Source organism: Gorilla gorilla, chromosome 6, assembly GCF_029281585.2.
Source record: "Gorilla gorilla gorilla isolate KB3781 chromosome 6, NHGRI_mGorGor1-v2.1_pri, whole genome shotgun sequence".
In the NCBI taxonomy this organism is placed as follows: Eukaryota; Metazoa; Chordata; class Mammalia; order Primates; family Hominidae; genus Gorilla; species Gorilla gorilla.
The window spans coordinates 124,536,604-124,542,691 of NC_073230.2; the positions used below are offsets into that span (position 1 = coordinate 124,536,604).

Here is a 6,088-nt window from a genome sequence, read left to right on the forward strand (position 1 = left end):
TAAAAATATTTTCTTAGGGAAAAATAATATAAAAAGAAAATAGAGTAACAATTGTAATAAAAATATAAACCATAAAATAAATAGATTGCTATGTACTGTGTTTTAAAAGTTAATCGATACTAAATTCAAAAGCATAAAAAAGAAGCTGTCCCCCAATTACAGAATTCTACACTCAAATTGCTTCAAAAATACTTCTGAGTAAATAAAGATGCTTGTTCCTTCCAGAATCCTCACTGCAGCCCCTCAGCTTTTATCAGAAAACTTGAACACCTATTAACTTTTCTCTTCCTCTATCTTCACCCTCTGATACTCTTTAGATTTTTTTCCGGTCAGCATTTAAACACATTCAGTGTTTCCCACTATAATCAAAAGCCCTCCTCCAGCACATTTATCTCCTATCTTCTAATTTTTCTCTCCCCTCCCAAATTATGGCAAAATTTTACAAAATTGGTTACACATTCTTTCTCCATTGTTCTCACCTTTTACTACCACGCCCTCTTTAACTTGAAATACATTAATTTTGTAATATTTCTACAATGACCTCTGTGGTAGGTTGAATAATACCCCCTCTCCAAATGCCCATGTTCTAATTCTGAGATTCTGTTAGTATGTTACCTTAAATGGCAAGAGGGACTTTGCAAATATGATTAAATTTAATGATCTTAAGATGGGGAGGATAGTCTGGATTATGCAGGTGGGTCAAACGATGTAATCACATGTGGCCTTAAAATAGGCAGAGGGAAAAGCTGCTACAGGAGAGTAGCAGGAGATATGACATAAGAAAGAGGTTGGGGCTGGGTGCTGTGGCTTACAGTAACGCCAGCACTTTGGGAGGCCAAGGGGGGAGTATCGCTTGAGCCCAGGATTTCAAGCCAAGCTTGGGCAACATAATCAGACCTCATCTCTGAAAAAAAAAAAAAAGAAAAAATTAGCCAGGCAGGGTGGAGCACACCAGTTTTCCCAGCTACTTGGGAGGCTGAGATAGAAGGACTGCTTGAGCCCAGGAGGTTGAAGCTGCAGTGAGCCATGATCATGCCACTTCGTTTCAGCCTGGGCAACAGAGTGAGACCCTGTCTCAGGAAAAAAAAAAAAAAGAGGTGGTAGTGATTTGAGGAAAGTCAGGAGCCCAAAATTGCAGCCAATCTTTCGAAGCTAGAAAAGGCAAATAAATGAAGAAACGACAGATGTGCTAAAATCTCAGAATTTACCACTATGGAATTCATCCATGTATTTCAAAACCACTTATACCCCAAAAGCTATTAAAATAAAAAATATATATATTTTTAAAGCTAGTAAAGGCAAAGAAACAGATTCTCCACTAGAGACTTCAGAAGGAATCTGCCCTGCCAACACCTTTACTTCAATCCAGTAAAGCTGATTCCAGACTTCTGGTCTCCAGAACCGTAAGTGAATAAATTTGTGTTGTTTTAAGCTGCCAAATATGTGCTAATTTATTACAGCAGCAATAGGAAGATAATACAGCCCCATACAGTAAGTCAAATGGAGGACAACTCCTAGTCTTCCCTTAGTTTTCACTAGTAACCTCTTAGCTCTTTAAATACCACTAGGCTTTTTATTAGATCTTTGGCTGATTCTTCTCAGACTTCTTTGCTTACTCCTCCCTTTCTACCAAAATAGTACATGTTAGAGTTTCTTGAGACTCAGTCTATTTTTTTTTCTTTTTCCAAGTCTTATATCTCCTCAGGAAAACATAGCACCACTGAGTGCTTTGGCAACCTACAGAGAACTTCAATCTTTGGTCACAGCATTAAGAGCTCTTGGTTTCATAGTCCCATGAGCCCTCTTTAAAATGGCCTAAAGACTCCATCTAAAACCACACCATTTTTCACTCTCTAAGCAATCATATCTACTCTGAACTCTCTTGAAAGCCATATCCCAAGCCCATCTGCTTGGCTACAAGTGTATACACCTGCTTACTTTAGTTCCCTACTCAATTATCACACAGACATCCCAAATTTAATGTATCTACAACTGAACACATTCCTTTCCTTCAAGCTTGTTTTATTTCCAGTATTAATAATCTCAACAAAAGGTACCACCAGGTTTTCTAATCGAAAACTTGGGATTTATTATATATGTCCCCTTTCCTCCCCTACCATATGCAATCAACTACCAAGTCTGATCAAGTCTGCTACCTAAATGCCTACGATGGCCAATATCAATGAAACTAATCTAGTTCAAATCACAATCTCAGATATGACTAAATGAATGCAGTGGTCTTATGACATACCCACCCCCAATAGTGCACAATGTAGCAACACTAATTCAGTTATTTTCAACCCCCCCCCCCCCACATAAAGAGCCATTCCCCCACATAATAGGCACAGTGATATTTAAACACACACACAGTCACACACACAGATCCTATATTACCACGGACTTGCTTAGCACTCTTTGCTCTTCAGAAATACTGTGATTCAGGAAATCTTTCCTTTAGACTTTGGTCCCTGCCTCATTCTTTACTTTCATTTCTCACTATTCTATGCATTTCTCTTAAATCACCTTCATGGTCCCCTTCCTTTAGATCATTGTACTTTTCATTTTCTTTTTTCACAATTCAGGATCATGGAACTCTGAAAGTCTCTTTTGTGTAGAATTCTTTCCCCACCATCCCCTTGTTTTGCCCATCTTATTACTTAACTAGGTCTTATTCATGCTTCTTTCTCCTCTGAAACGTCAGGGATGCATTCTCTGATATCCTCTCCAAAACCAGGTTAGAGTTTCCTGCTATGTGCTTCCAAATTAAACTACACTTTGACTTCAAAATGCATATTGTATTTAAATATACTTAATAAACATTGTCTTCTCTCAGAAGATATTTTTTTTCCTTTTTAAGTAGCATTATAAAAGTATAAATGAGGTACAATAAATTGCCATATTAAAAGTATAAAATTTCTTAAGTTCTCACATATATGGATACAGCCATGAAACCATCGTAACAATAAAGATAGTGAACACATTCATAACCCCAAAGTTTCCTCTTGCCCCTTTGTTCTAACAAAGTCATACCGTATTTGTCTTGTTCCTAATGTTCCTGGCACACAGTGGCACTCAAAATATATTCGATAAATGAATTAAATAGCAAAATTGTTCATCAAAGGATTATAAGCACCAAAAGCAATGTGTCTTTGTTTTTGCAACTTTTGTAAAATAATGCAAACCTATGCATCACTGAAAATTATGCTTTATGAGAACGATAAATTTTATTTTAATAAATTCAAGTAGAAAAATCAGATTAAACGGATTTATAAAACATGACTCTGAACACATATATTTACGTAGATTTATTTATGTGTAGCTAGAAAAGATAATGGACACTGACACAAAAACTAGCAATGGAGAAATTGCAGGTGATTTTAATTTTCTTCTTTGTGCTTCTCTGAAACTTTTAAAGACCATGTGTCATAATATGTTGAATGGGACCTTTCCTGCATTTTAAAATTTTGGCTAAAGCCCCATGCTGTGGACAACAAGTAGTAAGTATTTCCACATTCTAATCAAAACAGCCAAAAAGCTGTCAGATTCCCCTGTCTTGAGTTTGCTAAGAGGTAGCCAAATTGGTCTTTCTGCTGTCATACTCAACATTCTATCCAGTGTACAAAAGCTAACATCCTAATTTTGTTGAAGGGGAAAGTTGGCAGAAAGTGAGCCATTCTAGTTTATTTTCCACCTCATCCCGTATCTGAAAGAAAGGCAAAGGATGCCATTCCTTTAAGTGATTATTATACTCCAAAAAGAACTACTTTTAGAGATTAAGGATGACATAAGAACTGGCATTGTTAACCCTGGCTGGATGCTTGCTGAGCTGCATTCGTGCACAGGCTCACATATGCTGCCACCTGAGTGGAGTATGGTAAGAAAAGTCTTAGGAGCTTCAGCCTGTATCCTTTGGAATTTTGGAGTTACTGTCTTGCAATTTTTTTCAAGGCAGAAGTTTGACCACAGAGAGGGCAGCAAGAGTCAGCCCACCTTCAGAAAAGATACACTAGTTTCCTATGTGGCAAGTGGATACTACTAAGGGAGGAGACCACCCCTCACATTGTCTTATGCCCAATTTCTGCCTCCAAAGAAAGAAAAAGTGAAAACTAAAAGGCAGAAATGAAATCCACAGGCAGACAGCCTGGCACCGCACCCTGGGCCTGGTAGTTAAAGATCGACCCCTGACCTAATCGGTTATGTTATCTATAGATTACAGACATTGTATAGAAATGGACTGTGAAAATCCCTATCCTGTTTTGTTCCGATCTAATTACCGGTGCATGCAGCCCCCAGTCACATACCCCCCGCTTTCTCAATCACGACCTTCTCACACGCTCGGCTCTTGAGACAGGAGTCTTGCCGATACCCTCAGCCGAATAAACCCCTTCCTTCTTTAACTCGGTGTCTGAGGAGTTTTGTCTGCAGCTTGTTCTGCTACACAACAAAAAGTGGCAAGCTCAAACATCTCCATGTGGCTTTCTTGGATTAAAAGGCCTTTCTGCCATGGCAGGGGAACACTAGCAGTAACGAGTGGTGAGATGAACCGATGTGGGCAAGAGCTGAGTTGCTAACTAGAGAGTGGTGCAATACAGTTGTTCAGTGGGGACCCAAAAGGGCCCAACTGTGCTCCATGGACAATTCAGCATTTAGCATGCGAGCCCCTCACAGGGTATTGCTGACTAAAAGAGAACAAAATGAGCATCAATTAAACCTGTTTTTTCCTTTTTACACAATTCCACACATGACCTCTTCTCCTGCCTTGACCTTGGAAGACTCAGAAGATGATAAATTGAGGATGACTAGGTGGAGATATAGAACACAGTGAGGTAGGCAGTGCGGTTCCTTTCTATGGACGGGGCTTAAGGCCCACAGGCCTGGCAGTTCTCCGGTGTCTTTCGATCCCACACGTTCTGCTGTTGAACTCCTCAGGTGGATGGGTGGCAGCACTAGATTGAAGCTCCAAACGGAGCAGCTTGCAGAAGTTCGCATTGTGAATTGTAGCTCCAGATGGACTGCAAGAACAAACCAGCAATCCCGAGAGGACCCACAGACCCTCTGAAGGAAGCGGACTGCTCCTGCAGGACCCAGGAGACACCCCAAATACTGTGAGTGCCCCAACTGTAGAAGTGGGAAAGGAAGACCCTTCTCCCCCAAACACACACCTCCACTGGAGAAGTTGAAAGTCTTGTTTGTGGGAGAAGTTTCTGCCTTTACCTGGAGCTGAGTCAATTTAGAGAGCCAAGTGAAATACAGGGTAGAGGAAGTAGCAGAAAGGCCCTGGGAGCTCACTGTGCCCCTGAGTAGGCCATTCCTGCCTGGCATCCCAGGGATCCATTGGGAGGGTGACCAGAGGAGCAGGGGGTAAAACTTCACAGGGAGAAGGAAATCTCTAGCTGAACTTAGTAACAATTTGAAGAGGGTGAGAAGCCTCCTGGCCAGAACTCCAGGGAGGGTGAAAATCCAGTGTGTGGACTCCACAGGTGGGGGAAGAACCAAGCCCTTTTCTTTCACAGCTGGGAGGCGGGTAGCCCAGGGCAAATTTTCAAGCCCGACATGCCTTCCACCTGGAAACAGACTGGGGATTGTTGGGGTGTGCTTGATGGGGGTAAGACTAGCCCTTCAGTTTGCGTGGGAACTGCATGAGGCCTGTGACTGCTGGCTTTCCCCCACTTCCCTGACAACTGCATGACTCAGCAGAGGCAGCCACAATCCTCCTAGGTACACAACTCCAGTGATTGGGAATCTCACCCCCATCCCCCACAGCAGCTGCAGCAAGACCTGCCCAAGGAGAGTCTGAGCTCAGACATGCCTAGGCCTGCCCCCACCTGATGGTTCTTCCCTACCCATCCTGGTAGCTGAAGACAAAAGGCATATAATCTTGGGAGTTCTAGGGCCCAACCCACCACCAGTCCCTCTCCACACTACTAGAGCTGATGCTTTCTGGAAAGCATCACCTCCTGGCAGGAGGCCAACCAGCACTAAAATAGACCATTAAACCACCAAAGCTGAGGAACCGCATGGAGTCCATTGCATTCCCCTCAACCATCTTCACTGGAACAGGCGCTGATATCCACAGCTGAGAGACCCG

At 41.9% G+C, this 6,088-nt stretch overlaps 1 non-coding gene across 1 annotated transcript; it reads right to left on the reverse strand.

Annotated features, from left to right (window-relative positions):
* Window positions 1-1,689: 1,689 nt before the first annotated feature.
* On the reverse strand, window positions 1,690-1,817 carry LOC115935481 (small nucleolar RNA SNORA25). The gene has a single exon (XR_004071106.1). It is a non-coding gene; the product is annotated as a small nucleolar RNA SNORA25 (small nucleolar RNA).
* Window positions 1,818-6,088: the final 4,271 nt, after the last annotated feature.